The sequence below is a fragment of the Tamandua tetradactyla genome, chromosome 7 (assembly GCF_023851605.1).
Source record: "Tamandua tetradactyla isolate mTamTet1 chromosome 7, mTamTet1.pri, whole genome shotgun sequence".
NCBI classification, from domain to species: Eukaryota; Metazoa; Chordata; class Mammalia; order Pilosa; family Myrmecophagidae; genus Tamandua; species Tamandua tetradactyla.
In genome coordinates this window covers 80,268,619-80,278,677 of record NC_135333.1, presented here as the reverse complement: position 1 = coordinate 80,278,677, position 10,059 = coordinate 80,268,619, and the positions used below count along the sequence as shown (strand labels likewise).

Genomic DNA, 10,059 nt, shown 5'->3' with positions numbered 1-10,059 from the left:
CATCTCACACCCACCAGAATGGCCATTATCAACAAAACAGAAAATGACAAGTGCTGGAGAGGATGCGGAGAAAGAGGCACACTTATCCACTGTTGGGGGAATATCAAATGGTGCAACCACTGTGGAAGGCAGTTTGGCAGTTCCTCAAAAAGCTGAATATAGAATTGCCATATGACCCAGCAATACCATTGCTGGGTATCTACTCAAAGGACTTAAGGACAAAGACACAAACGGACATTTGCACACCAATGTTTATAGCAGCATTATTTACAATTGCAAAGAGATGGAAACAGCCAAAATGTCCATCAACAGAAGAATGGCTAAACAGACTGTGGTATATACATACGATGGAATATTATGCAGCTTTAAGACAGGATAAACTTATGAAGCATGTAATAACATGGATGGACCTAGAGAACATTATGCTGAGTGAGTCCAGCCAAAAACTAAAGAACAAATACTGTATGGTCCCACTGATGTGAACGGACATTCGAGAATAAACTTGGAATATGTCATTGGTGACAGAGTCCAGCAGGAGTTAGAAACAGGGTAAGATAATGGGTAATTGGAGCGGAAGGGATACAGACTGTGCAACAGGACTAGATACAAAAACTCAAAAATGGACAGCACAATAATACCTAATTGTAAAGTAATCATGTTAAAACACTGAATGAAGCTGCATCTGAGCTATAGGTTTTTTTGTTGTTGTTTGTTTTTTTACTATTATTACTACTTTTATTTCTTTTCTCTATATTAACATTCTATATCTTTTTTTGTTGTGTTGCTAGTTCTTCTAAACCGATGCAAATGTACTAAGAAACGATCATGCATCTATGTGATGATGTTAAGAATTACTGATTGCATATGTAGAATGGTATGATTTCTAAATGTTGGGTTAATTTATTTTTTCCCATTAATTAATAAAAAAAGATACAGATTGATTAAGAAACATGATCCAGATAAATGCTGCTTATAAGAGACTCATCTTAGATACAAGGATACAAATTGATTGAAAGTGAAAGGATGGAAAAAAGATCTTCCACACAAGATGTAACCAAAAGAAAGCAGGAGTAGCTATACTAATATCAGACAAAATAGATTTTAAATGCAAAGACATCATAAGAGATAAAGAAGGACACTGTATACTAATTAAGCAGTCAATTCACCAAGAAGATATAACAATCATAAATGTTTATGCTCCCAATCAAGGAGTTCCAAAGTACATGAGACAGACATTGGCAAAACTGAAGGGAGTGATAGACGTTTCAGTAGGAAACTTCAATACACCACCCTCCTCTATAGATAGAACAAGACAAAAGATCAACAAGGAAATAGAGAAGTTAAATAACTTGGTAAATGAATTAGGCCTAACAGACATATATAGGTTATTGCACGAGGTTATACATTCTTCTTTAATGCTCATGGAACATTTCCCAGGATAGATCATAAGGTGGGCACAAAACAGGACTTTATGAATATAAAAATATTGAAATTATTCAAAACACTTTCTCTGGTCACAATGGGATGAAGCTGAATCTCAGTAACCACAAAAAAACAAGGACATTCACAAATATGGAGATTAAATAACACACTCTTAAACAACCAGTGTGTCAAAGAAGAAATTGCTAGAGAAATCAGTAGCTATCTGGAGATGAATAAAATGAGAATACAACTTATCAGAACTTATGGAATGTGGTGAAGTTCTGAAACTTTGGGATGGGATGTGTGCTGAAAGGTGAACTTATTGCCCTAAATGCCTGTATTAAAAAAGAAGAGCAAAAATCAAGGACTTAACAACAAACCTGGAGGAACTTGAGAATGTACAGCAAAGTAACCCCAAAGCAAATAGGAGAAGAGAAATAAAAGATTGAAGGAGAGATACATGTATATAGAACAAAAGAACAATAGAAAGAATCAATAAACCCAAAAGTGGGTTCTTTGAGAAAATAAATAAAATTGATGGGCCACAAGTAAGATTGACAAAGAAAAAAAGAGAGAGGATGCAAATAAACAAAATCAGAAATGAGAAGGGGTGTGTTATCACAGACCCTGAAGAAATAAAAGAAATCATAAGAGGACACAATGAGCAACTGTACACCAACAAACCAGACAACTTAGATGAAATGGACAAATTCCTGGAAACACAGCTACACTGACTCAGGAAGAAATAGGACATCTCAACAAACCAATCACAAGTAAAGAGATTCAAAGTCATCAAAAATCTTCCTACAAAGAAAAGCCCAAGGCCCGATGGCTTCACAGGTGAATTTTATTAAACATTCAAAACAGAACTAACACAAATCCTGTCAAACTGTTCTAAAAAAATGAGGAAAATGGAAATCTACCTAACTCATTTTATGAAGCTAATATCATTTTAATACCAAACCCATGTGTTCTAATTTGCTAGCTGCTGGAATGCAAAATACCAGAAACAGAATGGCTTTTAAAAAGAGGAATTTAATAAGTTGTCAGTTTACAGTTCTAAGGCTGAGAAAATGTCCCAATTAAAACAAGTCGATAGATATGTCCAATCAACGGCATCCAGGGAAAGATACCTTGATTCAAGAAGGCCAATGAAGTTCAGGGTTTCTCTCTCAAAACTGAGAAGGCACATGACTAACACAGTCATGGTTTCTCACTCGGCTGGAAGGGCACAAGGCGGCATAGCGTCATCTGCTAGCTTTCTCTCCTCTCTTCCTGTTTCATGAAGCTCCCCAGGAGGTGTTTTCCTTCTTCATCTCCAATGTGCTGGCTGCTGAAGTCTCTGCTTCATGGTGCTGTAGCATTCTCTGCTCTCTCTGAATCTCCTTTCTCCAAAATGTTTCCTCTTTTATAGTACTCCAGAAACTTCTCAAGACCCACCCAAATGGGTGGAGACATGTCACCTAATCCAGCTTGATTTAATCACATCTCCAGGGAGCTGATCTGATTACAGTTTCAAACATACAGTATTGAATAGGGATTATTCTGCCTTTATGAAATGGAATTTAGATTAAAACATGGCTTTTCTAGGGGATATACATCCTTTCAAATGAGTACACTGTGCAACAATGCTATAAGAAGGGAAAACTACAGGCCAATCTCCGTAAGGAACATAGATGCAAAAATTCTCAAAAAAAAAATTACCAAATTGAATCCAACAACACATTAAAAGAATTATACACTATGAACAAGTGAGGTTTATACCAGGAATGCAAGGATGGTTCAACACAAGAAAATTGATTAATGTAATGCAGCACATTAACAAATAGAAAGGGAAAAACCACATGATCATCTCGATTGATGCTGAAAAAGCATTCAATAAAATTCAATCCTCTCCTGATTAAAGCACTTCAAAAGATAGGAATCAAAGGTAGCGTCCTCAATATGATAAAGGGAATATATGATAAATCAATAACCAGCATCATACTTAATAGATATGGAAAGTTTCCCCCCTAAGATCAGGAATGAGAAAAGGATGCCCTCTATCAGTGCTATTATTCAACATTGTGCTAGAAGTTTAAGCTAGAGCAATCAGGCAGGACAAAGAAATAAAAGCATCCAAATTGGAAAGGAGGAAGTAAAACTTTCATTATTTTCAGATGACATGAAACTATACTTGGAAAATACTGAGAAATCTACAGTAAAATTACTTGAGCTAATAAACAATTCAGCAAGTTGTCAGGATATAAAATTAATGTCCAAAAATCAGTAATGTTTCTATACCTTTATAGGAATATAAAGGACTTACACACAGAAAACTACATAACATTGCTAAAAGAAATCAAAGAGGATCTAAATAGGTGGCTAGATATTCCCTGCTCATGAATAGGAAGACTAACTATAATTAAGATGTCAGTTCTCCCCAAATTGATCTACAGATTCCACACAGTATCAATCAAAATTCCAACAACCTACTTTGAAGATTTGGAAAAGCTGATTACCAAATTCATCTGGAAGGGAAAGAGACCCTGAATAGGTAAAAGAATCCTAAAAAGAAGAGCAGAGTTGGAGGATTAACATTCCCTGACTTTAAAACCTCTTATAAAGCCATAGTGGTCAAAATAGCATGGTACTGGCACAAAGACAGAAGCACTGACCAATGGAATCGAATTGATAATGCAGAAATAGACTACCAAATCTATAGTCAACTGATTTTTGACAAGGCTCCCAAATCCTCTGAACTGGGATAAAATATTATTTTCAATAACTGGGCATGGAAGAACTGGATATCAATAGCCAAAAGAATGAAAGAGGATTAAATTAACTCAAAATGGATCAAACACCTAAATATAAGAATGAGCACCATAAAGCTTAAAGAAGAAAATATAGGGAAATAACTTCAAGACCTAATAATAGGAGGTAGCTTCCTAAACTTTACACCCAAAGCACAAGCAACAAACAAAAACATAGATAAATGGGAACTCTTCAAAATCAAATGCTTCTGTACCTCAAAAGACTGTCAAAAAGGTGAAGAGGCAGCCAACTCAACGGGAGAAAATATTTGGAAATCACATTTTGAACAAAGGTTTGATTTCCTGTATAGACAAAGAAATGATACAACTCAACAACAAAAGAAAAAATGACCCAATTATAAAATAGTGTAAAGATATGAATAGGCATTTTTTTCTGAAGAGCAAACACAGGTGGCTCAAAAGCACATGAAGAGATACTCATTTTCATTGGCTATAAGGAACTGCAGATCAGGACTCCAAGGAGATTCCACCTCACACCCATAAGAATGGCTGTTATTAAACAAACAGGAAACTACAAATGTTGGAGAGGATGTGGAGAAACTGGGACACCTATGCAGTGCTGGTGGGAATGTATAATGTTGCAGCCTCTATGGAAGACAGTTTTAGTTTCCTTAGGAAACTAAATATTGAGTTGCCTTATGACCCAATAACAGCACTACTTGGTATATACCCAGAAGAGCTGAAAGCAATGATACAAACAGACATTTTGCACATTGATGTTCACAGCAGCATTATTCACAATCATTCAAAATATGGAAACAAGCCAAATGCCCATTAACGAGAGAGTGGATCAACAAAATATGGTATGTACATAAGATGGAATATTATGCAGCAGTAAGACAAAATGATGTCCTAAAGCACATGACAAGATGGAAGAGCCTTGAGGACATAATGCTGAGCAAAATTAGCCAGACACAAAAAGATAGATAGTTTATGATTCCACTTTTATGACCAGCCTAAAGATATAATCAGAGGCTTATAATACAGAATATAGAGGGCTTAGAGATACATAGAAACTAGAGAGGGGTGATCCGTTAGCTAATGAGGTTGAACTCCAATGTAAGGGAGTAGATAGGAGTGAAGGTGATTCTCTAGTGGATCTAGAAGTAATATTACCATATTGAAGATGAACACGATTGAAAGGAGTTGTATAGACCTACATGTCCCACTGATTCACACTAGAAATATGAATGAATTTTTGTAAGAATTACTTCAAAGATATGATGAGTACAAAGAGTGTTTAAGTCCAGGATACAGGAGAAAAGCTGCTGTTGCATGCTATGAGCTAGGAGAAAAGCTGCTGTTGCATGCTATGAGCTATGTTCAAAAGGAAACCATCAGTGGCCAGATCGACTGGTATTACAAAATGGTATTTAAAATAAACTAATAGCATAACACATCAAAGCTAACCGCATACATTTAAATATATCATGTTCCACCTTCCTTTTACTGCTGGCGCCGGGGAAAGGGAAGTGACGTATATCCGGTGTGATGGCGGCACGATGGAGCTCCAGGTGATATTTGCAGACAGAGAGTAAATTGTTGAGAAATTCAGCCCATTGGGTACTTGCCGTTTGCAGCAGCTTAAAAAGTATTTGACTCATTGGGTCAACTGGCAACAAAATGAAAAGTAGTGTGGCACATACAAAACATTCTTCTGGTTATGATGGAAGAGAAAACTACAATTCTTATCAAAGGACCTCCTCTCCAGAAGACAGATACGCAGAACAAGAAAGATCCCCCCGGGATAGAGATTACTTTGATTATAGCAGGTCAGACTATGAGAATTCAAGAAGAGGACGTTCTTATGATAGTGGCATGGAATCACGAAGTAGAGATCGAGAAAAACGAAGAGAAAGAGAAAGAGATATGGCCCGGAAAAGGTCCCGGAAATCCCCATCTCCTGGAAGAAGAAGCCCAGAACCATCAGTAACCCACAGTTCCTCTGCTCAGGATGAACCTACTGCAAAGAAAAAGAAAGATGAGCTGGATCCTCTCCTTACTCGTACTGGTGGAGCATATATTCCTCCTGCAAAACTCAGAATGATGCAAGAACAGATAACAGATAAAAGCAGCCTAGCTTACCAGAGGATGAGTTGGGAGGCCCTAAAGAAGTCAATCAATGGTCTTATCAACAAAGTCAACATTTCTAATATAGGTATTATTATTCAAGAACTTCTTCAAGAAAATATAGTTAGAGGGAGAGGACTGTTGTCCAGATCTGTTCTGCAAGCACAGAGTGCTTCTCCAATCTTCACCCATGTTTATGCAGCACTAGTGGCAATTATCAATTCAAAATTTCCACAGATCAGAGAATTAATCCTCAAGAGGTTAATTCTTAATTTTCGAAAAGGCTATAGAAGAAATGATAAGCAACTTTGTTTGACTGCTTCAAAATTCGTAGCACATCTTATTAACCAAAATGTGGCACATGAAGTTTTATGCTTAGAGATGCTCACTTTGCTCCTGGAAAGACCAACGGATGATAGTGTTGAAGTAGCTATTGGTTTTCTCAAGGAATGTGGCCTCAAATTAACGGAAGTCTCCCCAAGAGGAATTAATGCTATATTTGAACGTCTTCGAAACATTCTCCATGAGTCTGAAATTGACAAAAGAGTTCAGTATATGATTGAAGTGATGTTTGCAGTACGTAAGGATGGATTCAAAGACCACCCTGTTATCCTAGAGGGACTTGATCTAGTGGAAGAAGAAGATCAGTTCACCCATATGCTTCCTCTAGAGGATGATTATAATCCAGAAGATGTTCTTAATGTTTTCAAGATGGATTCTAATTTTATGGATAATGAAGAGAAGTACAAAGCCATTAAGAAGGAAATTCTTGACGAAGGAGACAGTGACTCAAACACAGACCAGGATGCTGGAAGTAGTGAAGAGGAGGAGGAAGAGGAGGATGAAGAGGGAGAAGAAGATGAAGAAGGACAAAAAGTAACTATTCATGACAAAACAGAAATTAATCTGGTTTCATTTCATCGCACAATCTATCTTGCTATTCAATCAAGTGTAGATTTTGAAGAATGTGCTCACAAACTGCTGAAAATGGAATTTTCTGAGAGTCAAACAAAAGAACTTTGCAACATGATACTTGATTGCTGTGCCCAACAAAGGACATATGAGAAATTTTTTGGCTTATTAGCAGGGCATTTTTGCATGCTGAAAAAAGAATACATGGACTCTTTTGAAAGTATATTCAAAGAACAGTATGACACCATCCATCGCTTGGAAACAAACAAATTGAGAAATGTTGCTAAGATGTTTGCTCACCTTTTATACACTGATTCACTTCCATGGAGTGTTCTTGAATGTATAAAGCTAAGTGAAGAAACCACTACATCATCCAGTAGAATTTTTGTCAAAATATTTTTTCAGGAACTGTGTGAATACATGGCTCTTCCTAAACTTAATGCAAGATTAAAGGATGAAACCTTACAGTCATTCTTTGAAGGATTATTACCCCGAGATAATCCAAGAAATACTCGGTTTGCCATCAACTTCTTTACATCTATAGGTCTTGGAGGTTTAACGGATGAATTGCGTGAGCATCTCAAAAATACACCAAAGGTCATCGTGACCCAGAAACCAGATGTCGAGCAAAGTAAATCCTCCCCTTCCTCTTCCTCTTCTGAGTCCTCCTCTTCTGAGTCCTCCTCTTCAGATTCTGAATCTGACAGCAGTGAAAGCAGTTCAGAGTCTTCCAGTGGGGAGAGCCATTCTTCAACTACCAGTAGTCATAGTTCTGCCTCAGCTAAAAATATAAGAAAAAAGGCACAAAAGAAAGCCAGAAATAAAGAAGTAGATAAATTGCTCAGAAAACATTCAACAAATGATAAGAAACAAGAAGAAAGAAGACCAGAACAAAGGCATCAGGAAACAAGGACTGAGAGAGAAAGAAGGTTGGAAAAACACAGAGATCAAAATTCAAGGGATCCAAATTGGAGAGATCCCACAACAAAATATACTTCAGACAGAAGGGTGCCATCTGAGCAAAATAGTTACAGTAGAGTTATGAATGACAGAGATGAAGAAATGCACATAGATTTTGAAAATAGGCATGGTGATCCCAAAAAGAAGAGAAGAGAGAGAAGAAATTCTTTCTCTGAAAATAAGAAGCACAGACACCGAAGTAAGGACAGTGACAATTTTAGAAGAAAAGATAGATCAGAGTCAAGGGAAAAAAGTAGAAAACATTCAGGCTCTAGAAGTGATGAAGATAGGTATCAGAATGGTGCTGAGAGACGATGGGAAAAATCTAGCAGATACTCTGAACAGTCTAAAGAATCAAAGAGAAATCAGGACAGACGAAAAGAAAAGTCTCCAACAAAGCAGAAATAATCCTACAAAATAACATAAACTGAACATGCCTTACGTTCAGCTGAAACAAAATATTTTTTACACTGATTGACGAACTTTATAGAGATTTCTTGTATAAAGTACTGGTTTGTATTTTGTAATTTTAAGAATGTCTTCATTTCAACATTTTTTTATAATTGGTACATCTCAAGGCCCTCTACATAAACTTACTTGAAGAGAAAAATTTCATCAGAGAAGGATGTAAGTCTTGCTTATTTTTGTAAATAAAATGATCAAATATTCATTGAAAAAAAAAAAGGAAACCATCAAAACTACCACAGCAACAACGGAGGTAAATAATGGGTGAGGGACAAGAGTTAAGAGGAGGTTTCGATTCCCTATTTGGCAAGGGTATGGTTATTGCTTTTCTTTCTCTTGAGAAAATGAAATTATCTAAAACTGAGAATGTTGATGGACTGTGGACTTTGGGCCTTCTACATGATGCCCGATGAATGCAGGTGGCTGAAGGATGCACTGATGGAGAAGTAGATTGGCAAACAATGGTGTATACTTGTGAATGAAGATTGCGCTGCTACAAAAAGGAGCAAAGTCGTGAGGCATGCAACAATATGAATGAATGTGTGGGACATTTGGTGAGACAAAACAAGCCATAAACAAAAGAACAACAATGGTATGGTCACCTTTAGAAAATGCTTGTAAGAAAACAAGGGGCCTACCTAGATTGCAAGCTTTTAGAGCAGACACATTAAGTCCGGAGTGGTGATTAATTTTTCTGGATTTTGAAAGACTGTTTTATATATATATCCTGATATTTAGAGATAAGTACAAAGCCAAATAGGTTGGGGTTAGAGTAATTCAGAACATAGAGGTAAGGAAGACAGTGTCTATATTTTAGAACCGCACAAACTCTTTGAAACAAATGGGAGAAAGATTTATTTGATCTGGAACTTAAATTTTCTATAATACACAATCTAATTCAACCTATCTACATACTTCAGCTGAACAATTGAAACACAGGGAGACAGAATAAGGAAGAGGTCCTTTAATCATATATAAACATCCTGGAAACATCCTAGAATATATTAAGCAGATAATCAAAAAGTACTGTCAAAATCCCCTGAGAGAAGGGAAAAGGCTATGGAATTATTAAACTTTACCAACAGGGAATCCCCTGATACTGTGTCAGACTTTAGGGACACCCAAATTGATAGGCCATGCTCTCATGCTTACTCTTGTGAAGCTTATGTAGGTATTGGAAAAACTCGAGACTACCTATAGGCATGCCTAAGAGTTACTTCTGGAGGACCTCTTTTGTTGCTCAGATGTGGCCTCAGTCTCTCTAAGCCTAGCTCTGCAAGTGAAATCATTGCCTTCCCCCACTATGTGGAACATAACATCCAGGGGTCGTCTCCCTGGTGACGTAGGAGATGAATCCAGACCTGGCACCATGGGATCAACAATTCCATCTTGACCAGAAGCAGGAAACGAAGTGTAA

General features: G+C 36.9%; 1 pseudogene; it reads left to right on the top strand.

Moving 5' to 3' along the window:
- The first annotated feature begins 5,748 nt into the window (after window positions 1-5,748).
- Window positions 5,749-8,845, top strand: LOC143689818 (pre-mRNA-splicing factor CWC22 homolog pseudogene; annotated as a pseudogene).
- Window positions 8,846-10,059: the final 1,214 nt, after the last annotated feature.